This window comes from Cynocephalus volans, chromosome 3, assembly GCF_027409185.1.
Source record: "Cynocephalus volans isolate mCynVol1 chromosome 3, mCynVol1.pri, whole genome shotgun sequence".
Classification (NCBI taxonomy): domain Eukaryota; kingdom Metazoa; phylum Chordata; class Mammalia; order Dermoptera; family Cynocephalidae; genus Cynocephalus; species Cynocephalus volans.
This window is the reverse complement of record NC_084462.1, coordinates 34,144,270-34,171,524: the sequence shown is the minus strand read 5'-3', so window position 1 is coordinate 34,171,524 and position 27,255 is coordinate 34,144,270. Positions and strand designations below refer to the sequence as shown.

Below are 27,255 nucleotides of genomic sequence, written 5' to 3'. Positions count from 1 at the left end.
AGGATAAACGTTGGGATATTTAAAATAACATGTTTGTTCAGAGCTGATTCCACGTATCTATTTGAAATTTTGTACCTATTGGCAGCCTCTTCCTGATTTCCCTTCCCATCCCCCGTGTCCCACACACCTCCCCAGTCTCTGGTAACCACTGCTCTATTGTCTGCCTCTGTAATATCAATTTTTTTATCCTTCACCTTTGTGTAGCTTATAGTCCAGCAGAGTAAATGGAGTCAAGTTTCTGCAGAAATAAAAATATAATAATAACCTGTTTAAAAATAAAATAAAATAGAATAACATGTTTGAAAAACTGAACTGCATCTTTAATTGCCAGCGTTATGCTTTGTTTTTCATAGAATCATCTTTGTTTCTTCTTTTTACATCCCAATTATAAACCCTGGCCATCTTGACTTCTGTGGTAGTAAATTGATCTCAAAGAATGTCAAGGTCTTCCTCAAGAGAATCAATTCGTGGCAGTCAATAAATCCTTTTCCAGAAATGCCTAGGCTTCATCAATATCATATTCAAGCATTACATTAGCCCCCAACCACAGACACACTTTATTGGTAGGAAGAACAGAGGCTTTTCAGTACAGGTTGTCTGCCTGTAAGAATCTGGTCTCCAGTAAATTAGTGGACTTTTTCTTCTGCATGTATTTTAGAATTTCCAAAGTCTGTGTAATTTCAGGAAGCTGACCATTTAGCCTCCTTTTCTTTTTTTCAAGCAAGGTTGAGTTTTATAAACTTATACTTCTGGTTCTGTTCTGCAGCTTTTTTAGTACTGTATCTGCAGACTCATTCCCAGCCTGTTTCGTGAAGGAATCTACATCTTCAACAAACACAGCCTCAGGAATCCCCAGGTGGAGTCTCTGCCAGTTCCCTGCAGCCACTTTGCCTGTACCACAAATGTCTTTAGCAGCCACAATTTGGGGGAAGCAAGTACATGACTACAAAAAGGAGAAAATTTCTAAAACAAAAAGCTGGTTCTTTGAAAAGATCAGTAAAATTGATGAACCTCTAGCAACACTGGCAAAGAAGAAAAGAGAGAAGATGTAAATTTTCCAATACAGGAGTAAAAGAGGAGCTATCACTATAGACCCCACAGTCATTAAAAGGATAACAAAAGAATACTCTGAACATACTACGCACATAAATTTGACAACTTTGATGAAATGAACCAATTCCTTTAAAAACTACAAACTACCAGTCTCATCCAATATAAAAAATAGATAACCTAGATATTCCTATATTAATTTTTGAAATTTCATCTGTATTTTTAAAGAAAAATCTTTTGAAAAAGAAATTTCCAGGCCAAGATGGTTTCACTGGAGAATTCTACCAAACATTTAAGGAAGAATTAACACCAATTTTACATACTCTCATCTACAAAATAAAAAAGATGGAAACACTTCCCAGCTCATTTTATGAGGCCAGTATTAGCCTGATAAGAAAACCAGAGAAAGATAGTACAAAAAAAAAAAAAAAATGATAGACCAGTATCTCAGGAACTTAGATGTAAAAATCCTCAACAAAATATTAACAAAGCCAACACAGCGATGTATAAAGAGAATTGTACAACATGACCACATGGGATTTATTTGAGATACACAAGACCAGAAAGACAAACATTAGAAAATCAATCAATATAATCCACTATATCAATAGTCTAAATAAGGAAATCAAATGATCTTATCAAATGATGCAGAAAAAACATTTGATGGGTGAATGGGCACCCAGTTGCTGATTTTATTCTGGAAGTGCAACCCTTCCAAAGGTTGAAGGAACTGATATAACAGGGACTGAAAGAAGTAATCATTCCAAGAAAGAAAACTTGTGGTAAAGTGGCCATTCTTCAGGAACTTGCTTCCACAGTAAACAGGGATACCACAGCCACCCCTTATGCATTTCAAGATGATCCTTACTCATACCAACATCCTCTGTGAAATCTCATTTGTTTCTATCAGCAAAGAAGTCTGGGGGGAACGCAGCAAAGTTTTGTTGCTGTTTTTTGTGTGTGCCCCTTCCCCAGTAAAGTTTCTTATTAACTCACATTCCAAATATTTTCAGAAGGACATAGCTGAACTTCATATACCGTCTTTAGTTCCTGAGTGCTTTGAACCTCAGATTGAAGAACTGAAAGCTGCCCCGAAGAGATGAATCAAGGTCAAAAAAGTCAAAGTTTTGATGGACACGTTTGATCAGCTCTCACAGCAGGAGCCAGTCTGTCTCTCAAAGCAACTAATAGTCTCTCTGATTTATTGTGTTACTATGGTGACCAAGATACCCCAGCTTATTGTCAATTTCAACAAACTGAACAGTCAGAAGAATCTCAATTCTTCTTCTGGCCTCAGCCACAGAAGAAGAGTAAAAAGAAACCTAGGAAGAAGGCTGGTCATCAGTTGGGAGTTACTTGTTGAGCAAAAAACAATGCTGAGAGAATTTTTGCTCTAATGCCAAAGAAAGATGCACATTCCTACTGCACAATGACCTGGGGAATGGTGGAGCACCGAGTTCACGTGCAGGTGTTGAACTTGTCCACCTGGGTTATTAAAGAGCAGACACCGTGCTGGTGTATACACCTTCAGTGCATTGATTGAAGCAACAGCATTGATAAGAAATGAGAAATTTGAGGTCAAATGGAATAATACACTGGAACTGCTGAAAGGAATGGTTGCACAGAAGGGAAACCAAATCCACAGACTTTTATTTATTTATCTATTTATTTGTTCAAAACAGTACAAAGCTACTGCTATGGTCTGAATGTTCCAGACTTTTAATATCTTACTGAAACGTCTCGGAAGATTTTCCATACCTGCGAGATTGCCAGCCCTACAGACCTTACATGAGATGAAAGCCATCGGAATAGAACCCTCATTTGCAACATACCACCGTAGTATTCAGCTGTTTTACCAACATGAAGGCCCTTCAAAAACATCATCCCTTATCATCTATGACACAATAAATGAATGAATGGGAAAGAAACTTTCTCCAGAGAACACGGATGATATGTTTTTCAGTCAGCCATGAGAGTTTGTTCATCTCTCAGAGATCTAGAACTTGCTTACTAAGTACATGGCCTTTTAAATACTGGAGACAACTGGAAACTCGTTGGACCTGATTGTCAATGTAATTTCTATTATTCCAAGTTCTTCAGTCTGTTTTGTTTAGTGGAACAAACTGATGTCACCTTGAAGTGGTGTAAGGATCTGATACCTTCAGTCTTCTTCGAGCATTGGATGTGGCCAATTGGCTAGAAATGATTCCTCAAATTTGGAAAGATAGTAAAGAATATGGTCACACTTTTTGCAGTGACCTGAGAGAAGAGATCCTGATTCTCATGGCAAGGGAGAATCAGGGGGCGTTTGCTGACTGTGCTGCAGATATCAAATCTACATGTGAAAGCCAAGATTCTCCCGATTGGCCAGCCAACCCTCTGAACTGTATGGCTGTCCTCTTTTTAAGAACTGGGAGAACCCAGGAAGCCTGGAAAATGTTAGGGCTTTTCAGGAAGCATAATAAGATCCCTAAAAATGAGCTGCTGAGTGAGTCAGTGGACAGTGCAGCCATGTCCAGCAGCCTTCCCCAGGCCATCAAGGTGTGAAGCTGGCCAGTGCCTCCAGCTTACCTACTTGCGAGGGTCTCACCCAGAGAGTAACGGCTGACTTTGCCATCAATCAAGAACCAAAGGAAGCCCTGGGCAACCCAACTGCATTGAGCAGCAACAGTGATAGTGACAGCAGCGGTGACAGTGACACTGACAGCAGTGAAAGCAAATGAAAGTGGGAGATTCAGGAGCAGTGATGGCCTAGCCATGGCCATGGGAATGACACTTGAGAACTGAGATGTTAACATGTAACAAGGATATGAAGAAAACAAGAGGATACAGATTTGGTGAATTTGTTACTACAAAGTATAGTTGATACACTGCTGATTTACTTCGGTTAAGCTCCTCACTTGCTGCTTACTACACCACCTATTAACACATCATTTTTAAGTAGCAGCACTGCCATTTTCATTTCTTAAGACACATATCGTGGGTCCAAGTCTGTGGGTGTCAGGATAAGCCCCTGCACCTGCAGTGTTGGTGGGCTGACTTCACACCACCGTCATCGGCACGTGGCCACCCTCTCCCTGCTGCTGAACTTCAGCTGTTGTTGGCCTGATGTGCCGCTATGATGCTGGTCCTTCCTTCATCTTAGACACAGTGTCTAAAGGAGGTTTTCCTGCAGTTACAATTGCTGTTAGGTCAATAGTATCCCAATGTCAGGGATATTTAGATGTGAAAAATTAGGCAGATTAGAGTTAACAGGATTAATGACAATTTATGCTGTACAACTGGTAAAATGAAGACTGTAAATAAATATTAGTGTAATTTGTGTAAAAAATAAATATTAGTGCAATTAGTGTAAAAAATAAAAAATATTTGACATATTTCAACATTCATTCATGGTAAAAGCTCTCAACAAACTAGGAAAGGAAGGTAATAACCTCATTCTGATAAAGGGCATCTACATAAAACCTACAGGTAGCCTCATACTCAATGAGTAAAGTCTGAATGCTTTCTCTCAAGATCAGGATAAGGCAAGGACGTCCGCCCTCACTATTCCCATTCAACATTACATCAAAACTCCTAGACAGTGCAATAAGGCAAGGAAAAAAAAACTGTCTGCATTTTCAGATGACATGATTGTCCACAGGCAAAATCCCATGAGACATGTAAAAAAAACTCCTACGACTAATAAGTTTAGCAAGGTCACAGGATACACAGTCAACATACAAAAATTAATCATATTTCTGCATAGTAGCAGTGAACAATTTAAAACCAAAATTTAAAAAAAAATTTACAACAGTTAAAAAGAAAGAGAGGTACAAATTTAACAAAATAGCGAGCCACCAAAAAAAACCCAAACAAACAAAAATTTAATAAGATATGTCTAGATCTGTAGGCTGAAAATTTTAAAACATTGAAGAAAAAATTCAAAGACCTAAATAAATAAATAGATATACCATATTCATGAATTCGCATACTCAACATATTAAAGATGTCAAGTTTGTCCAAATTGATCTATAAATTTCTTGCAATCCCAATCAAATCTGCAGCATAATTTTATATAGACAAACTGATTCTAAAATTTCAATGGATAGGCCAAAAAAAAATTGATTATAACGATTTTGAAAGAGAAGAATAAAGTTGAAGAATCATGCTACCTGTTTTTAAGACTTATTATAAACCTACAGTAGGGCTAGCCAGTTAGCTCAGCTGGTTAGAGCATGGTGTTATAACAAAAAGGTCAGGGGTTTGGATCCCCGTACCAAAAATAAATATATAAAAAATAAATAAATAAATAAAGGCACAGTAATCATTGTGATATTAAAAATAGACACATAGATCAATGGAGCAGAATAGAGTCCAGAAACTGACCCAAATAAATATTACCAATTGATTTTTTATTTTTATTATTATTATTATTTTTGTCTTTTTCGTGACCGGTACTCAGCCAGTGAGCGCACCGGCCATTCCTATATAGGATCCGAACCCACAGCGGGAGTGTCGCTGCGCTCCCAGCGCCGCACTCTCCTGAGTGCGCCACGGGCTCGGCCCACCAATTGATTTTTTAAAATAAGCTTTATTTTTTAGAGCAGTTTTAGGTTCACAGCAAAACTGAGAGAAACATACAGAGATTTCCCATATACTCCCCACCCCACACATACACAGACTCCTTGGTTACCAACATTCCCCACCAGAATGGTGCATTTGTTATAAACTGCTGAACCTACATCGATACATCATTATCATCCAAAGTCCCTATTTACATTATGGTTCACTCTTGGTATTATACATTCTACAGGTTTGGACAAACATATAATGACATCTATCCATCATTATAGAATCCTATGAAGTACTGTACTTTTACTGCCCTAAAAATCCTCTGTGCTCTGCCTATTCATTCTACCTCCTGTTCACCCCTGGCAATGACTATCTTTTAACCGTCTCCATAGTTTTGCCTTTTCTGGAATGTCATATTGTTGGAATCATACCATATTTAGCCTTTTCAGATTGGCTTCTTTCACTTAGTAATATACATTTAAGGTTTCCCCATGTCTTTTCATGGCTTGATAGATAATTTCTTTTTAGCCTTGTATAATATACCACGGTCTGGATATACCACAGTTTACCCATCCACCTACAGAAGAACATCATTGTTGCTTCCAAGTTTGGGCAATTATAAATAAAGCTGCTTTAAACATCCATGCACAGGTTTTTGTGTGAACATAAGTTTTCAACTCCTTTGGGCAAATATCAAGGATTACAATTGTTGGATCATACGGTAAGAGTATGTTTAGTTTTATAAGAAACTGTCAATCTGTCTTCCAAAGTGGTTGTGCCATTTTGCATTCCCACCAGCAACGAATGAGTGTTCCTGTTGCTCCATGTCCTCGTCAGCATCTGGTGTTGTCAGTGTTCTAGATTTTGGCCATTCTAATAGGTATGTGGTGGTATCTTGTTGTTTTGGTTTGCATTTCCCTGATGACATCTGATGGAGAGCATCTCTTTATATATTTATTTCCCATGTGTAGTCAACTGATTTTTTTCAAAGGTGCAAAGGCAACTCAATGCAGAAATGATAGTCTTTTTTGACAAATGGCATTGAATCAATTGGGCTTCCATATAAAAAAAAATAAAGCAAATGAACCTCAACCTATTCTTCACACCTTATGCAAAAACTAAGTCAGAATGAATCATAAATCTCAATAAAACACTAAACTGTAAAACTTGTAGAAAAAAAGGATTGAAGAAAAATTTCATGACATGGAGTTAAGCAAACAGTTCTTAGACATGAGACTAAAAACACAATCTAGAAAAGAAAAAAATGATAATGGACTTTATCAAGATTAAAAATGTATACTCTATAGTTGTTTAATGGGTATAGATTTTCATAAATTTGAAAAAGTTCTGGAGATTGGTTTCACAGTGATGTCACTGTACTTACCACTACTGAACCGTAGACTTAAAATTTGTTAAAATGGGGCTGGCTGATTGCTCACTTGGGAGAGCATGGTGTTGATAATACCATGGTCAAGGATTCAGATCCCCATACCAGCCAAGTGCCAAAAAACAAACAAAGTTTATGGGCACACAAAAATCTTTACAAAAGTATTTATGGCATCTCTATTCATTCTCACCCACAAAAAGACACATCTCAAATGTCCTTCAACAGGTGAATGGATAAACAAACCATTACATGCACACAAGAGGACGCCACTCAGCAAAGAAAAGGAGCAAGCTACTAATAGGGGCAGCAATTTGGCTGAACCTGAAGGCATTATGTTGAGTGAAAGAAGCAAGTCTCAAAACATTACATATGATATGATTTCATGTATAAGACATTTTTTTTAATATGAGTTATTTTATTTTTAATTATTTATTATAAGTATATTATCATTACAAATTGTGATTTTTCTTTATGCCCTTTACCCAAACTATCCCTCCCCAAACCTCCCCCCACCTCACCCCCATCTCTAGTTCATTCTGAAAGTTCAGAGGATTGTTTAGGTCTTTTCTCTCTTTCTTTCTTTCTTTCTTAGCACCCAGTTGTAAGTGAGAACATGTGATATTTCTCTTTTCCTTGTCTGGCTTATTTCACTTAATATAATTTTCTCCAGACACATCCATGTTGCTGCAAATGGCAGAACTTCATTCTTTTTTTATGGCAGAGTAGTATTCCACTGTGTATATAGACCACATTTTCCTTATCCAGTCATCTGTCAATGGACCTTTAGGTTGGTTCCATATTTTGGCTATTGTAAATAGAGCTGTGATGAACGTGGGAGTGCAGGTATCCCTTTGACAGGATGATTTCCATTCTTTTGGGTATATACCTAGAAGTGGGATTGCTGGATCATATGGTAGTTCTGTCTGTAATTGTGTGAGAAATCTCTATACTGTTTTCCATAATGGCTCTACTAAAATACCTCTCACTGTATACCAAAATCAACTCAAAATGGGTTAAAGACTTAAATATAAGACCTGATACCATAAAATTACTTAAGGAAAACATAGGGGAAACACTCCAGGAAATGGGACTGGGCAAAGAGTTTATGAATAAGACCCCAAAAGCACAAGCAACAACAACAAAAATAAACAAATGGGACTACATCAAATTAAAAAGCCTCTGCACAGCAAAAGAAACAGTCAACAGAGCAGAAAGACAACCTACAGAATGGGAGAAAATATTTGCAAACTATACATCTGCATTAGTCCGTTTACGTTGCTTATAACAAAATACCTGAAACTAGGTGATTTATAAAGAAAAATGGCATTTACTGCTTACAGTTTCTGAGACTGGGAAGTCCAAAGTCCATCTGGTGGTGGCGACAGTGACTCAGGGGTCTCACCTTGCAAGGTGGTGGAAGCAGAGAGAACAGAGAGAGAGAGAAAGACAGATTCTCCTCTTCTTTTAAAGCCCTCAGAACCACGCCCCTGACCACCATTTTTAATCCATTCACCACTGCAGGGTTCTACAATCCAATCACCTCTTCATGACCCCACCTTTCAACTACCATAATAGGATTTCCCACCCTCTTAACAGTCACAGTGGTGGCTAAGTTTCTAATACATAAAACTTGTGGGACACAATTCAAGCTTCAGTGAGTTTTGGGGGGACCTAATTCAATCCACTACAGCATCCAACAAGGGATTAATATCCAGAATATATAAAGAACTCAAACAACTATACAGTAAAAAAAAAAAATAATCCAATTAAAAAATGGGCAAAGGAGATGAACAGACACTTTTCAAAGGCAGACACACAAACGGCCTGCTGGTATATGAAAAAATGCTCAACGTCACTAGTCATCAGAGAAATGCAAACCAAAACTGCATTGAGACATCATGTCACCCAGTTAGACTGGCCATCATTAAAAAGAACAAGAACAGCAAATGCTGCCGAGGATGCAGGGAAAGGGGAACTCCTCTATACTGTTGGTGGGACTGTAAATTAGTATAAGACATTCTTGAAAAGACAAAACTATAGTAACAGAGAATAGGGGTGAAGGGTAAGTGGAAGCTATGACTATAAAGGCATATCAGAGGGAGTGTTTGGAGTAGTGGGAAAATACTCTTCATTGTTGTGGTAGTTACATAAGTCTATATATCTCATAAAATTCATAGAACTGCAAAACAAGAAAAAGTCATTTTACTGTATTTTTTAAAATAAAATAAATTTTAAAAAGTAAAGCAAAAATGCAGAGATAGGAAGAAAAGACAAGAGATTTAAAGGACTAGTCTAAGAGAACCAACAATAAAATAACAGGAGTTCCAGACTACAGAAAAGGGAACAAATAATTAACTAAACAGTTTAAGAAATTTTCCAAGAACACAGGAGATTTGTTTCCATATTGATATGGTTGAAGGCCCTATAAAATCAGTGAAAATATGCCCACTCCCAAGGTACACCATCATAAAATTTCAGAATACTGAGGACAATAAAGATCTTACAAGCTTTCAAAGAGAGAGAAGAGAAAATAGGTCTGACAGAGTTTGGATGTATTGTCTCCCCAAAACTCATGCAGAAATCTGATCCCCAATGTGACAGTGTTGGAAGCTGTCTGAGTCATGGGGGTGGATCCCTCATGAATGGATTAATGCTCTCCCTGTGGGGTGAGGGTCCTGAGTAAGTTCTTGCTCTATTAGTTCCCGCAAGAGCTGGTTGTTTAAAAGACCCTGTCACCTCTCCTCTCTCTCTTGCTTCCTCTCTCTTGCTTCCTCTCGCCATGTGATCTGCTTATACCCGCCGGCTGTCTGCCACTTTCCGCCATGAGTAGAAACAGCCTGAGGCCCGCACCAGATGCAGCTGTCCCAGAATCGTGAGCCAAATCAACCTCTGTTCTTTATAAATTACCCAGTCTCAGGTATTCTGTTACAGCAACACAAAACAGACTAATACAAGGTCACATACTAAGGATTAGAAATTAGAATGGTTTCTGGCTTATCAAAAGCAACACCAGCAACTAGAAGAGCAGTGCCTTCAAAATTCTGAAAGAAGGGCCGGCCCGTGGCTCACTCGGGAGAGTGCGGTGCTAATAACACCAAGGCCCCGGGTTCGGATCCCATATACGGATGGCTGGTTCGCTCACTGGGTGAGCGTGGTGCTGACCATACCAAGTCAAGGGTTAAGATCCCCTTACCGGTCATCTTTTAAAAAAAAAAAAAAAAATTCTGAAAGAAAATTATTTTCAACCTGGAATTCTATACACATCCAAGATATCAATCAAGTGTCATGGTAAAATAAAGACATTTTTAGAAACATATGGTTTCTCCCACGCACACTTTCTCAGGAGGTGCCCTACAAAGTGAAGTAAACCAAAAAGAGAAGGCACAAAATAATGTAAATGGAAGCTCAACACAGAAGAAAGGCTCAGGGATCCCTAGTCGATGAGAAAGGAAAATCCCAGGATGACAACCAGGCCACAGGGACAAAGGATGGCCAGCCTAGATTGAAACAGAGTTTGGTGGCAACTTCTTCAATAAAATGAAATTAATGCATCTGATTGTCTTGATATATTTATACAAGTGGCAAAGAACTTGGGTTTGAATTAGTGTTAACAAAACAAACACACACTTTTTTTATTTTTTTATTTTTTTTACTTGAGCTTATTTATTTATTTATTTTTTACACTCTAAGTTGTTGCAGAGCAGTTGTGGGGGAGGGGGAGAGGAGAAGGGGGAAGGAAATAGGGTTGGAGAAGGAGGAAGGAGGGGGTCATGGTGGAGGCCCATGGCATCCCCCTCATTCCTGCAGTGGAGACCAAGGTGCTTCCAGCAGTGGCTTAGTCATTGCTCGACTGGATGCAGATGTCAGGGGTATGTGGCTGAAGCCCTTGCCCCCTACAGCCCCAGCTCAGGAGACCAGGGGACTTCCAGCAGTGGCTCAGTGGTTGTCACTGGGCTGATTGTGGATGTTAGGGGGCATTGCTGAGGCCTCCAGCCATCCCCACTCCCTGGCTTGTGAGCCCAGGGGCTTCCATCCTTCTAGGTTTTATAGGTGTTCTTTGGTGATGTGAGACCTTTACTAGTTAATACAGACTTTGTCTCTGATCTGAGGGTATTTTGATTTTTCTTTAAGTTCTGTGTTGTATCATTTGCTGTTCCCACCACTTAAACTCTGCACTGGAACTAATTTGTTGTCCTTTGCTTACTTCTAAAATGGGGGAACTTCCTGTGGGGACCAGCACTTGAGCTCTGTGGTTGAGCTAAATTGCTGCTTTGCTGTTGATTCCCTGGGTAAGGCTTTTTATGCAGTTCAGGTTTTAATTGTTGACCTTGTATATACTTCCAGGTCTCATGAGATCTGGTACAATTGGGTCATGTGGAAACTCTGGTCTGGGCCTAAGTCTTTTCAGCAAACTGCTCCCGCTGCAATTCTTATTCCTAACCAGTCTACACTGAGTGGTCCTGCACTGATTGGGAGACAGGTCAGCTGTCCTTGCTGTGCCCCAGTGTTCCCCCAGTGGCCTGTCTCCCCTACCACCCATACTCAAAACACTTCCCATAAGATGGGCCATGCGCCGGTCCCTTGCAATGACTCACTGGCCTCTGAGTGGCTCCTTTTTTCTGTTGCTGTGGCCCCTCACTCCTGTGTGGGTCCACAGGAACCCTGTTAGTGGTCTTGCTGGCCTGGGGTCCACCAAGGCTCTCTTCTCCTCTGCCGCCTCCAGGCAAACTTCATACAAAGGGCACAGCTGCAGCTTTTGCCAGTTCCTGCTCTGTCACTCACCAGCTCCAGCCTTGAAAAAGTGGATGGGGCTCGAAATGGTGGGAGCAATCCTTTCTTTCTCTCATCGTGGCTTCTCCTGCCTTCATGAACTCTGTAGGTCTCTCTTCCTCTTCCTCTGAGCTCTAACCTCAAACAAACACATTTTTTTAAACTTCAGAAAAAAGAGTAAGTTATATAGAAAGGTAAAAGTAATCATAGATTACTATGTAGGCCAGTATGAATAGTATTTTCATAAACACTATTATAACATACTGAATGTTAACCTAACCAAAATTATCATATAACCTCACTGCATCCAGAGGATGGAGGATTGCAAGGATGCTCAAATGTAGTGGAAAAAAGGGGAGAAAGAAAACCCACTAAAGCCTTATCTTCCATGATAAAATGTATAATACCTAAAACTGGAAAGTCAAAAAAGAACAACACAAATAGAAATCCACATAGAGATCTGGAGGTAAATGCCAAAATAATTAGCTAAATGAGGTAAAAGTAGTTGTCTTTGCAGAGAGGAAATGCAGGAGAAAAGGGCACGTCATTTACACTTGTGATAACAAAGCTTGTGTAATTCTTTCTTTAAACTGTAGGCATCAATACCATTGATAAAAATTAAAGCGAAAATGATGGCACTCCTATTTATCTACTGTCAGGAAAGCAGCCTGCTTTTCTTCTCTGAAATGGTTTTTTAAGGTCAATTACAAAACTTGGTCCCACCTGCTTTCTAATGGTATGTGTTAGTCACAGCACTGATTAGGGTGAGATTCATTTCCACCCCTCAGCTCCAGCCCTGATTTAGGCCCTCCTTACTGGTTTTACTGGGCTCTCTGCCTCTCGTCTTGACTCTGTCTAGAATGAACTTTCTAGGGGCAACCCTAGTCACACTGCTCATGTCTCCTGTGGCTCTTAGATCATATCTTAGGATGGCATGCAAGGCCCTTAGATCTGGCCCCCTAGCTGCCTAGCCTTGCCTCCTGACACTATTCTGAGCTGCTTGACCATTCCCAGCAATCTCTAAGCCCCAGAAATGTCTAAGTATCTTTGGGTTCCTGAGCCTATCATCTGTTCTCATGTTTCTGAGCCTCAGCACATGCTTCTGTTCCTTTTCTTCTACTTTTTAAAAAATTAATATATATATTTTTTACATTCTATGATGTTGGGGAGTAGTTGGGGGTGGGGGAGAGGGGAAAGGTGAAGGAGATACGTTGGGAGAAGGAGGAAGGAGGAGGGGTGGATATGAGGTCTGTGGGAGATCAGGGTACTTCCACCAGTGGCTTGGTCATTGCTGAGCTGGGTGCAGATGTCAGGGGCTGTGGCTGAAGCCCTCACCTCCCCACACTGCTCTGGATCGGGAGAGTGTGGGGCACTTTCTGCAGCAGCTCAGTAGTCATCACTGGGCTGGTTGTGGGTGCCCCTTTTCTTCTACTTTGACATGACTAGCCAACTACTTTCCTTCTTCAAAATTCAGGAAATTGGGCTGGTAGGTTAGCTCACTCCGTAGCGCATGGTGTTGACAACACCAAAATCAGGGGTTTGGATCCCCTTACCAGCAAGCCACCAAAAAAAAAAAAAAAAAAATCAGGAAATATAATAATAAGAAGCAAAAAGAAAAATTTTTAAAGATTTTTAAAAATTAGGAAAAATAAATAAATACATATATAAAAGAATTATAATAAGCAAAGGGCATGAACAGGAACATCATAAAAGAAGAAATGGAAATAGCCAATAAGTGCATAAAAAAGGTCCACATGGCATTAGTTTAAATCAGAAAATGCAAATTCAAACAAAATGGCATACTAATTTCCACATAGGAAATGCAAATGAGAAAAACAATTTTTTTAATTCAAAATAAAAAATAATAAAAATGAAAAAAATTGTAAATGAGAAGTGTTAGTAACGGGTGGGGCTGAATAGACTGGCGGAGGATCTGAACAGTTGACCTTGGTGTTATAACACTGCACTGTAACCAACTGTGCTAAAATGCCAGCCCAAAACATGTATATGTTTTGACCCAATTCTATTTCTAAAAACTTGTTCTAAGAAAATGTAAAGAAAAAGATTTACAAGAATTTTAATTGTCACACTATTTATAATAACAAACACTTGGCATCAACCTGAACATCCCAAAAAAATAGAAGAATGATTAAATAAATCATGTATTTCATAAGTATGAAATGTTCAAAAAAATATTATTCTTTCATTAAAAAATCATAGTATAGAAATAACCTACTGATAAAGATATCTATTCTATTTTCTAAGTGAAAAAGTAAGTTATAGGACACTGTTTATAGTATGTCCATTTTTGTAAAAAGAAAAATACATGTCTGGATATATAAAAAAAATCTATAAAGATATACATTAAAATATTAAGAATGATTGAAATTTTTCCCTTATGGTTATCTGTATTGGGATGGAGGATTTTTTATTTTGTTTCGTTTTTACTTTATGCTTGTCTATATTTTTTTCTTACTGTATTTTCAAAAATCATGTATTATTACTTATAAAATAAAATCAAGTTTAGAGCTTTTTAAGATAAAACGAAAATTATGCGCATGAATCTCTATAGCTATGTAATGAAGAAATATATCTAACTGGAAGAAAAATCAGACTGGGAAAATGTATTCTCAACATTTATGACAAAGGATTATGACTGATGCCAGGGTCCATCCAGGAAAATTAAAACCATCTGAGTATTTACAAGAAAGGGAAGTTAATAAAGAGAAACAATTATTCACTTAACTGAAAAACCGAGAAGTCTATCAGGGTATAGTGAGGCAGCTCAGAGTCCAACAACTGTAAGAAGCCATTGCAACCCAGGGGAGGTGGTATTACCAGGAACAGGATTATCTGGTGGGACTGGGACCACAGTGAGCTGTCCAATTGGAGCAGGAGCCACAGAGAAGATTCACCATTGCCACCTGAGGTACGGGGGGAAATACCTTTGCTTCTCATTTCCTGTCTCCAGGGCTTCCTCTTGGCCAAATCTAGCTAGAAACCAGCTGTCACAGGAACGTGGTGGGGGGGGGATGTATTTTTCCTGTGTGTTAGTCCTCTGTATTGCAAGGAATGAATGTGACAAGGGTAGCACAGGTTATTCCAAAGAAGGCCTGAAGATAAGTGAGAAAAACTAATTCCAGTAGAAAAATCAGCAAAAGACCCAAACATGTAATTTATTAAAGGCCAATAAACAAATAAAAAGGTCTCATTAAACTAGCAAAGAAATTCAGAGAAAAACAATAATATATGAATTTTTTCAGGTGGACAAAGATGAAGAAGGTTAGCGATGTGGGAAAATGGGTTCTTACTGGTGGTGTGAATATAAATCCATGCAACTTTTCTACCTCAAACTATTTATCCCCAGGAGCTCAGTCAATGTAGAAATATTTCTTCTAGGACATTTATTAGATGATAAGTTAAACAACTTATGTACAATGGAATATAGCATAGCCATTAAAAAAGATGATGTATATCTACATTTATTGACAACGAAGAACTTTCAGACATATTGAATAAAAAATGAAGTATTCAAAACAGCATGTACAGTATGAGCTTATTGATATAAATCTGTATATAACTGAGAGGTGTCTAGAATGATTTTCACCAAAATGTTGAGTGGTGCTTCTCAACAATTTTTAGTTTCTTCCTTGTAGTCCTTTGAATTTTTCACATGATTATGCATTATGTATTATCTTTGTCATGAGAAAAAATATAAAGCTACCTTTTCTTTCTTTTTTTCTTTTTCTTTTGGCAGCTGACTGGTATGGGGATCCCAACCTTTGACCCTGGTGTTACAACACAAAGCTATCTTAATAATGGGGAAAAGTGGGGGAATTTTTTGTTATGAAACAATGTGATTACAATGTAAGGATTGTAGCAACATATCACTGAGGCTTCCCCCTCTTCCTCCTCCCAGAAATTATGCAAACCAATAGGGAGATATGGGGGAAGGGACCTGGAAATCCCATATTCAGCAAAACTAGAAGACAAAAAAAAAATCACTGGAGATTCCAAGACCTGCATAAGGACTAGCAGGAGCAGCCGAGACTGGGCAGAAGGGGCACGGGAAGAGGAGCCTGAAGTGTCTAAGGGGACCAGCAGCAGCAGATCCCTGAAAACGCCAGCAAAATAGACCCTCGGAAGATAAGCAGTTCATGCCAAAGTGAAAAAATGTGTTTGAAACAACCAGAGCAGAAGTAGGGATAAAAGCACTGATGTCGGGTTAGAACTACAGGGAACATGGTAGAAAGAATGGGTGTAGAGTGTCCAAAAGAATGTCTGGGAAACCCAGATATGATAAATTTCAGGAAGTAGATGAAGGGCTCACTCAAAACGCAGGGGCTACGGCCCCTGTGTGCAATGATTGGTGATGATGGAGCACGGGGCTGTGTGCAATGATTGGTGATGATGGAGCACGGGGCTGTGTGCAATGATTGGTGATGATGGAGCACAGGGCTGTGTGCAATGATTGGTGATGATGGAGCACGGGGCTGTGTGCAATGATTGGTGATGATGGAGCACAGGGCTAGGAGCAGAAGCCCTGCTGGGCCCGCGTGGAACGGCCGCACAGGGGGCGGAGCTGCCCAGGAACCACTGGGAGCCGCACTAAGGTGACATTCTCACCGCCACAGCTGAGCGCCTTTGCACCGTGAAGCTTGGAAACTACCCCCGTCGCTCTTGCCCTTCGTCCACAGAGGACCCTTGCACATGATTGGTCAAGGAGAATACAACGCATTCAATAATGAATTTAAAACTGAAAAAGAAAAGTGACACCTTTGTTATGGGCCGAACTGGGTCCCTTCAAAATTCATGTGGATATTCTAATCCCCGATACCTCAGAATATGACTGTATTTGGAAATCAGGTCTTTAAAGAGGTGATTAAGTTAAGATGAGGTCTTTAGGGTGAGCCCTAATCCAGTCTGACTGGTGGTCTTATAAGAAGAGAAAATTTGTTTTGTTTTGTTATTGGTGGCTGGCTGGTACGGACCAGAGGAAATTTGGACATGGAGAGACATCAGAAACGTCTGGGCACAAAGCAAAGACCTGTAAGGACACAGCAAGAAGGTGGCCGTCAGCAAACCAAGGAGGCTTCAGAAGAAAGCAAACCCACCCGACACCTCGATCTTGGACTTCTGGCCTCCAGAACTGAGAAAATTAATGTCTGTTGTGTAAGCCATCAATCTGCAGTATTTTGTTATGCAAACTAATACAACCCTTGACACGAAATTACTATAAAAATGATAGAAAAGAGCAGCAAAACTTACCCATAGACAAAAAATAGACACCAGAAAAGTGATGGCAACAGAAGAGATGAAAACTGTAACTACACATTCTGCCTCAGCATATAAAATCTTTTATTTTTCTTTTGTCATGTTTTTTATTTTATTTTATTTTTTATTTTAACTTCTCAATATACATTGTAGTTGATTTTCGTGTCCCTTTACCCATTCCTCTTCCTCCCCCCCACCACATCACATCTGTTCACTTGTCTTAACAAGTTCAAGGAATTGATTGTTGAGTCTTCTCCCCCCCCCACCCTTTGTTTGTCTGTATATTTATTTATTTATTTATTTATTTATTTATTTTTAGCTCCCACAAATAAGTGAGAACATGTGGTATTTCTCTTTCTGTGCCTGACTTGTTTCACTTCATATAATTTTCTCAGCATATAAAATCTTAGTGAATTATCTCCATGAAGGACAAATGAAAATACAAATGTAGCAATTCAGGGAAGAGATGACAAGATCAGAGGAGGAGATAAGCAAAACTTGTTGTAGCCGAGTTTCAAAGGAGACACACTTAGAAGGGAGTTTTAAAGATTTATTCCGGACGGGACCGCAGCAGCCAATTCAAACTGCGGCGCCGAGCCTGATTTACTTTCAGTTTTTATGCTTAGTTGGGTGAGATCGAGTGATTGCTTGTTTTGTTTTAGCCAATGCAAGCAAGCCTTGTGTACATAAGCTAATTCTTACGGGTAGCGTTTGGCAGGCGCTCAGGGACTCAGAGACTCTCCGACAGTCCTTGGTCAGGACTTTCTGACCATCCTAACCCCTTTCTTCTATCCTTGAGACGAACCAAAATAGATGTTTTTACAAAATAGTGTTACTCGTGTTTAACCTTGAGCTGTTAACTAGTGACATCCTGTAAGGCACACAGTATGTTTTGCAAGAGCAAGCACAGCTGGTTTACAAAAGCTAAAATATGCAAGTTAGCAAAGCATAAAACTTTCCTTACAGGCATAATTTTGAACAAGCTTTAAGTAAGGCCTTCATCAATCTTGGGTACAAGGGCAGGAAGTATGGTTAAAAAGCTGGGAGCTAGTAGCCTGTGGTTTCTTGCTTACACAAGCACAAGCCTGTGATCATAGAGCTGTAGGGTACAGAAATATTCAGCAGCTTGTATTGGAACAAGATGGGCTAATGATGTTACCTTTAACAAACTGACAAAATCCAGAAAAGAAGTAGAGGGGAAAATACAACCATCAAAGAAATGAAGGGGCTGGCCAGTTAGCTCAGTCAGTTAGAGCACAGAATTATAGCACCAGGGTCATGGGTTCGGATCTCCATACTGGCCAGCTGCCCCCCTCCCAAAAAAAAGAAACGAAGATAAAACTAAGAAGAGCACAAATAGAAATGGACACTATAAAGAATACATTAACCAACATAGAGGAGAAAAATGAGAAAAGTAAACAAAATAATGAATTTAAGGGGAATTAGAGAGAAAGGGATAGCTATGGATGCTAGAAAAGGAGACCCAACATATGCACTACCGAAATTCCTAAAGATAACCAAAACATTAGAACAAAATACATACTTAAAGATATATAAATTAAAGCTACTGAATTTAAAAATACAGAATTATTTGGACAGCCAGAAAAATAGATCAAACAACTTAAAAATAGGCTGACTGCACACAGAGATGAATTAATGCCAGAAGATAATGGAGCAATAGCTGCAACAGTGTTTCTCAAAGTGAGAACCTTCAACCAGCGACATGAGCATCTCCTGAGAATCTGTTGGAAAGGCTAACTCTTGAGCCCCGCTCTAGACTATTGAATCAGAAACTTTGGGTATGAGTTCCAGTAATCTGTATTTTAACAAGCACTTCAGGTGATTCGGATGCAGGTTTACCTTGTGGAAGCATTTACCTACCAGACAATCGAGAAAATAAAGCCTGAGCCAATAATTTTTCTTAACCAAGCCAAGCCATCATTCACACGTAAAGTCTATAAGCAACAGTTTTTTTTGTTGTTGTTTTTTGTTTTTTTAAAAAAGATGACCAGTAAGGGGATCTTAACCCTTGACTTGGTGTTGTCAGCACCACACTCTCCCAAGTGAGCCACGGGCTGGCCCTAACAATCGTTTTGAATACACAGGAATTCTGGAAATATTTTTTCCCATGGTTATATTTTTCTTGAGGAAATTACTCATGAAAAAAATTCTACCAACCAACGGATGAACCTCGGCAAAGGGACATGCAAGAGCATTGATTGTATGTAATGGCAAAAGTAAGTCTAAACAAACCCAGGTAATGGGGAGGGGGAAAAAACAGAATATAAATGTTATATACGCTGACAATATTGAAATGACACATTAGAAAAATTAGGAGGGGGAAGATTAACAAGAAGTGAAATGGGGTAAATTCTTGCTGGCTGCCTCACATACAATAGATGAGAGTGAAAAGACATTATTTAAAGCATATTTAACTAACAGTGTAAGCATAATATTAAGAAAAATAATATTGTTAGCTGAAATCAGATGAGAGAGAAGAAAAAATGAAAAGATAGTTTTTAAAAATTGAGGATTAAATGAAGGCATATAGCAATATAAGAACTAGTACAATACAAAGTTTCCTAAATATCAGAAAAACTATATACATATACATACATATGCACACACACACACAAAAGTAGGTGGACAATACAGCACAAGACATAACACAAAACATGTCAAAATTAAAACTAAACATTTCTGTCATTTTAACAAATGTAAATTGGCTTACCTCAAGTTCTGTTTTAACTTCATCCTTCCAACACAATTAATTCAACTTTTTTTTTTTTTTTTTTATATTCCACATCTCCACCGTTTTATTTATTTAAAAGGAAAAGCAAAAGCTATAGATCAGGTTGGCATAGTTAAGACAAAAAGCATTTTGTTAAAGCAAAGTTAGTATCAATTAGCATGGCAAGGTCTTTTCATTTACTTCAGGTGAGGACTGATGATGTCATCATTTCTCAGGGCGGTGGCAGCGGCATCACTCCCGGTGCTGTGAATTGGGTGCAATTAATAATTGTTGAAACTCCGGGAAAGGGATTCTGCTCCATGTAATAGGTGATTCTGAGTTCAGGGCGTTTAATGTTAAAACTGTCCAGGACATTACTGTTTCCAGAGTGTGTAGTCTATTGTCAAATTTTTGATCAATTACAAGTCTTTTCCTTAAGAATAGGATGTCTCATTCAAGTTACAAACACCCTCTTTAAGGCCAGGAAAATTTAGAGAACTGCTTTTGTAGAGAAGACGTTATTTCTCCCTTTATGATCAAGGCGTACCTCATAAAAGCATTGATGATCAATATCTAGATTGAAAAGGTCTTACTTTTCATTGCATAAATCTCTTGGTGTTGGGAAGGCTCTTCCCCAGGTGGTGATTGAAAGAAGCATCTCGGCTCACTTTCTTTTAATGATCTGTCCCACGTTGCTGGGAAGACTGTTTCCCAGGTTGTGTTTTGTCACACACAGGCCCTCAAATCCACTCCACTTCTCAGTCTTCTGTGGATCTACACAGCCTACCATGGTGGGGTCTAATCAGCTCACTTCTGGAACTAATCAGTGAGGGTCCCAGAACAGGCCACCCTGAACCCTGTGCTCTAGGTGCTGAACTTAACTTCCAGAGGGTGACATCCCAGGTGAATGGAGGAGTTGACAGCATTGTTGAACCTCCCTTGACAAAAAGGAGGGAAAGGCATTGAGATGGCCAGGAGTGATTTCCGTTTCTTACCACTAATTCAACTTTTGAAATAAAAACATTATCCTTTTGGATCAAAGAGCAGAACTAAGCTCTGTGCTACATAAATAAGAATCACCTAAAACAAAATGATTCAGAAGGTTGAAAATAGGATAAGTAAAGGTGCACTAGTTAAGAGAAAATAAAAGAAAGCGGGAGCAACAATTTTAATAGCAGACAAAGTAGAACACAGGCAAAGAACCTGTACATGAGAAAATAGTGCTGAAAGGTATAACTTACAGAAGAGAAAGTTATGAATATCAGCAGTATTAAGAAAGCAGAAATTACAGATGACTTTAGGAGAAACAAACCTCCTTTTGCTATGAAGAAGGTTGTTTTTTTGTTTGTTTTGTTTTGTTTTTTCATAAGGAACAGAGGTTTATTTGGCTCAGATTCTGGGACAGCTGCACCTGGTGCAGGCCTCAAGCTGCTTCTACTCATGGCGGGAAGCGGCAGGCAGCAGCGGGTACAAGCAGATCACATGTGAGAGGAAGCAAGAGAGAGCAATATATTTTTTTTAATAGGACTCAAATTTACTAAAAGAAAACATTAGTAAATTTGATGACGGGGACTGGCCAGTTAGCTCAGTTGGTTAGAGCATGGAGCTGACACCAAGGTCTGGGGTTCAATCTCTGTACCAGCCAGCCACAAAAAAGAAAAGGAAAGGAAAGGAAAGAAAGGAAGAAAAGAAAAATTGACTATATATAAATATTTCCCACATGACCAAAAAAAAATGAAAAAAACAAACAAAAAAATAATTTCATAAAGTTAAAAGACAAATCAGGAAGTGAGAAAAAAAGATTTGCAGAACTTCCTCTGGTATAAAGAGAGCTCCCATAAAAAAAAAAAGGCTAATAATCCAGACAAAAATGAGTGAAGAATGTGGACAGTCAGTTATCACAGAAAGAAAAACAAATGGCTTTTAAACATAAGAAATGCAAATTAAAACTATACTGATTTCTCATAGAAAGAAGATACACATGAGGAAAGAGAAGTACTCAGATGACCCGTGTGGTATTGGATTGGAACTGAAAATTGTCTGTATGAACAGATGGTCTTTTGTCCGTGTACGTATTGATATAAATGTGTGTGTGTGCTCGTACAAGTATATCCTAGCTCTCTCTGCTGAGAGGGTCTAGAGGCAGTTACACCCTAACACAAATGAGCATACCCAGCACCCAGATCTTAAATACTGTCATCCAGTAAGAGGAACCAAGGCTCTTTGGGAAAATGACCATCTTCAGGGTTGGAACAGAGAAAACACAAGATGAGTTTAGAATATTCTGTTCCGTGGTGCCAAAAACTAAAGAAGTGCTCAGAAAATGAGGGTTGGGCTGGCGGTGAGCTCACTCGGCTGCTAACACCCGGCTCCAGGGTCAGGATCCCCACATGGGTCAGCTGCCAGAAAAGAAAAGAAAAGAAAATGGTGGGGAAATGTCGAAAAGCACTGGAGCCAATTTGAAGGGCTTCTAATTTGAACAACAAAAGAAATGACTATAATTGATTATAATGTATAAATAAAATAAGAATCCTTGAATCCATACTGATATGAATTTATTCATTAGTGGGGGAAATGGGAAAATTCTTTCCTACAATAGAATTCCAACCAATAAATGTATAAAGAACGATGAAAATAGAAACTAGCCATTTGGCAAATTGTCAGGTCTGGAATTGGATTTTACCCTACTTACAAGCTAATAAATTCGATTATTACTGTTTCATGGATGGTGACCAAAGAAACCAGACTCCTGGGTCAGCAGCAATGAACTTTATTACAGTATCATGAGCAGCACCAGCTTCAGCACATTTCTGCCAGCTCCCCTTGCCCTCCAGGTTCCCCAGGGGCAAGTCAATGTGGCCTGTGGACCTCACACACCATGGGTTTGGGTCACAGCTGAGGAACACTGAGCTTGGGATGTGTATGCTTTTATGCCAGGCAGGAGGAAGCCTGCTCTTTGTCCAGGAGGAAACATTAACTTGCCTCTGAAGATTACCAGCTGCATAAACAACCCTGAGAAAAGGCCAAAAGGCAGGCAGGGCCTTCCATTTTTGGCACACTCGGCAAGACATGTAAGAGCACAAGAGATCCACTGAGGACTGTCTCTCCCAACCCGAATATCGCTTTAATAATTGTTTCAGGCAAAAATCATTGATGGATGCTAAAACTAGTGAGCAACGTTATAATGAAAACCAGGATATTTACATATTTCCCCCCAAGATACTTGTTACATACAAAGGAAAAATTTATAATTTTATAGTGGAGAAATCTGGCAAACATTAACCAAATGATCAAAGTTAACAGCACCAGTAATGGAATAAAATGACATCATGTGACCCTTCCCTACGATGCACTGAGAAGGATACGACATCACTCCTGTGGCATTCTTGCCAAAAATAAATAACCCGCATTTAATCATCAGGAAACATCAAACAATGCAATTTAGGGTAGTTCTTTAAAATGCACAGTACTCCTCAAGGTCATTAAAGACTAAGAAAGACTGAGGAACTGTTTCTAATTAAAGGACACGACAACTAAATGCAAATTATAATTCTGGATAGGATCCTGGGCTACAAATAACACATTAATTGTATAATTAGAACAATTTGGATGAAATTTATAGATCGGATAATAACGTATCAATGTTATTTCTTGTTGTTGGTATTTGTTCTGAGGTTATTATGTAAGATGTTTTCACTTGAGGAAACTACGTGATGGCTGTGGGAATCCTTTGTACTGCTTTTGCAAATTCTTTGTAAGTCTGAAAGGATTTCAAAATGAAAAGTTTAAAAAATTACACTATGGTACTATTATCAAACTGGCAAAAACACACAAGTTTAATAATATATTCTGTTGTCAAGACCGGTCAGAGTGTGGTGCTGGTAGCACCAAAGTCCAGGGTTCAATCTCTGTTATGGTCAGCTGCCAAAAAAAAAAAAAAAAAAGACACATTGGTTAGTGAAGAAAGCAAGGGGAGAAGAGTGTGTATGTTACATTTATTTCATAAAGAAAAGGGAGAAGATAATATATATTCTTATTTGTTTGCATTTGCATAAAGTCACTTTGGGAAGATACATAAGAAACAAATGTAGTTATCCGAGGGTTGGTGGAAACTGGGTGAGCAGAGGTAGGAGTAGCAGTGACACTTTCTACTGTGTGTCCTTTTATGCTGTTTCTATAACAAAAACCAAAACCAAACCAAACAATATGTATGACATATGAGATCCATATTATATATGCACGTACACGAAAGCCTGGCAGCCTAGACAAAAAGTGGTTAACAATGGCATATTAGATTTCTCCAGAGAAACAGAACAACAGGATGTATGTGTGTGTGTATGTGTGTGTGTATACACATATGTGCACCTTTTATTTATATATATATATATATATACACACACACATATGCACCTTAGCAGTGAAAGGGACCTTAGCAGAAAATGGCCATCTTTGGGGTAACTAGGACCAAACAGAAAATTTCAGTTATCCATTAGTTTGGGAACTGATAATCTTCAATTCCTTGAGGTTGGCAGAGGAAATAAGAAGCTGGCCGTATGGCTGAAACTGCTCAGAGATAAAATCATGCGCCAAAAGGATCCTTCTCAAAGTTTTATTTCTGTTTACCTCCCATTCCACCCTCTTATGTTGGATTACTTTAGATGTTGCATGCCTACAATTAAGAATTGAAACTAAGTTTTCTTGTTTTTCTTACCTCCCCAATCAACTGCAAACAGAGGAAATACAAGAGAAAGGCAAAGCACCCTAGCTGATTATTAACTCCCCTTCTCCCTTAAAGGAAAATTGCACCCACATTAGTCAGAGGTCCGAGTCAGGTATTTTTATGTTCCAGTGATGTTTGACTGAGGTTATTGTCTTTGAGCTCTCCTTAGGAGATAAGGACTCCAACCCCAAAACAGCATCAAGGGCTTCAAGCTGACCAGTCCACCAACTGCAGACTCCATGACACCAAAGCACCCAGTCCATTATGAGATCCTGACATATGACTCAGACCCTCTACTGATCCCATGACCAGCCTCCCCCTTTCTTTCTTCAGGACAAAACCCTAACCTCACCTTCCTGCTTCTTCCCTTTTATAAACCCCAGAACAGGCATCAGAAGGTGGGATCTTTAGCCTGGTCATCCCCTAGGTGCCAGTTATCTGAATAAACCTTCCAATCCTTGCACCAACTTTTGGACATTCTAGTCGTATGTGTAGTGCAAGAGAGTAAGCTGAGCCTGGCTACCAGTAACAAAGGGAGAGATTTATTTTAAAGAATTGGCTCATATAATTATAATTGCAGAGGCTTGATAAGCGAGATCTGTAGGGTAGGTCTGTAAGGAAGAGTTGCAGTTCAAGTCTAAAGGCAGTCTGCTGGCATAAATCCTTCTTGCTTGGGGAAGATCAGTCTTTGTTCAACTGATTGGATGAGACCCAACCACATTATGGAAAGCAATCTGCTTTACTCAAAGTCTACCTTGATTTAAATGCTAATATTATCCAAAAAACATCTTTACAGAAACATCCAGAATAACGTTTTGACAAATATCTGCGCACCATGGCCCAGGCACATTGACATAAAATCAACCATCACGAGTCCATCCCATGTCTACTTGGTACCCATACACATCTCCTTAATCTCCAAATAAAAACAATAACAAGATCATACTTCCACCTACTATGATACAACTATCCTGTGTACAACTGAAAACACACTAACTCTTTCCTTAGAAGAGGATGCAAAGTCCTTGGGTGATGTTTACTCCTCTCCTTGATATTCTGTAACATAAGTACTATGGTGTAATGTTAACAATGCTTAAATACTGTGATATATAAAGTCAATACAAGAGCTGGCTGGTCAACTCAGTTGGTTAGAGTGTGGTGCTGATAATACCAAGGTCCAGGGTTCCATCCCTGTACTGGCCAGCTGCCAAAAAAAAAAGTCAACACATCTTATGTTACACGATAATGGGATAAGAGAGGGAAGAAAACAAAGATATTTGCTTAATACACACACACACAAACATGTTCATAACAAAATAAGAAAGTGAGCCAAAACACCGGGTACCGATTAAGCTTTATTAAAGAAAAGAAATCTGCCGGGCTGCCCTCAAAGTGGAGAGCAGCAACCATCGTTGGGGTGGGAGAGCTTGTATGGGTTGTAGGGAAGGCTGACACAATCAGGGACGGGTTTGATGCTGGTGTGGAAGCTGTGCACCAGGGTGGAGAATTGTGCCCTTGGGGAAGCAAAAGGGTTTCTGTTTCTCAGAAATCATGAGGTTTCTTACAAAGGGAGGGGCTGGCGACCATTTTGTCCTTGGCTTTTCCTAAAATGGCACCAGTTATGTTCAGAACCTATCAGAAAGAAATTCTCATAGCAAATACAGTCTTCATTTCTGTAACTGGTCATGTGGTTGTGGTTGTATTTATAACTGCCCCCTTCAACTACCCATTTCATATTCCCTTTGCTCTCAGCAAGTACCTCAAGTGGTCTTGTTTCTTCACCTGTTGGGGTGATCCAAACCTTCATTCCTGAAGGGTGTGGGCCATGAGTAGTCCTGCCTGAATTGGGTTGTTGTCGTTTTTCATTAACTTTAACCATAGGGCATAATAATACTAAGAGATGCCCTAAGGAAACTCCTGTATTCCAGACACACTCTTCTTTTCCTCCGTGTGGAGTAGCAGTCCAATTTCTTCTTGGCAGTCAGGATCAACCTACCCAGCCAGCACAGTAACTTCCTGTTGATTCAGAGGCATGAGGAGGCTGGCCGGTTAGCTCAGTTAGTTAGCATGTGGTGTTATAACACCAAGGTCAAGGGTTCAGATCCTTGTACTAGCCATCTGCCAAAAAAAAAAAAAAAAGACCAGAGGTATGAGGAGTTCACAGTGGTGGAGAGGCAGTCTTAATTATCATTTCAATGGAATCATTGTATCCCCTGGTGGAAGCATTCTTCCCTCTGAAACTAAGACTTCTAGGTCAGCACAGCATAAGGTCATGGGAACAGGTAGTAAAAATTCTGCTAGTGGGTCCCTAGAGTATTAGCGAGTGGTGCTACTCCCATTCCATCCCTCGATTCCTGGGCCTGTGCATCTTGGCTATGGAAGAAACAGTACCATCTACTGGATGCTGATTCAGAGCACATATAGTACAGCCTCCTAGGGTACCTTTCCCACCCTGCAAGGTACCTAGCTGGGCTCCAATGGAGTCTTCAAAAGGCCATCCCATCACTTTATCAATCCAGCTGCTTCAGCACGGTAGGGAACATGGTAAGACCAGTGAATGCCCTGAGCACGAGCCCACGGTCATACTTCTTTTGCTGTGAAATGAGTTCCTTGATTAGAAGCAATGCCATATAGAATACCATGACACTGATAAGGCATTCTGTAAATCTATGAATGGTAGTTTTAGCAGAATCATTGCATGCAGCGAAGGAAAATTCATATCTAGAGTCAGTCTCTATTCCAGTAAGAATAAATTGCTGCCCCTTCCAT

General features: G+C 39.3%; 2 pseudogenes; one reads left to right on the top strand and one right to left on the bottom strand.

Annotated features, from left to right (window-relative positions):
• Positions 1 to 333: 333 nt before the first annotated feature.
• On the bottom strand, positions 334 to 1,136 carry LOC134372518 (prefoldin subunit 3-like; annotated as a pseudogene).
• Positions 1,137 to 1,740: 604 nt separating this feature from the next.
• LOC134372517 (small ribosomal subunit protein mS39-like) overlaps positions 1,741 to 27,255 on the top strand; it is a 41,774-nt pseudogene continuing 16,259 nt past the window's right edge.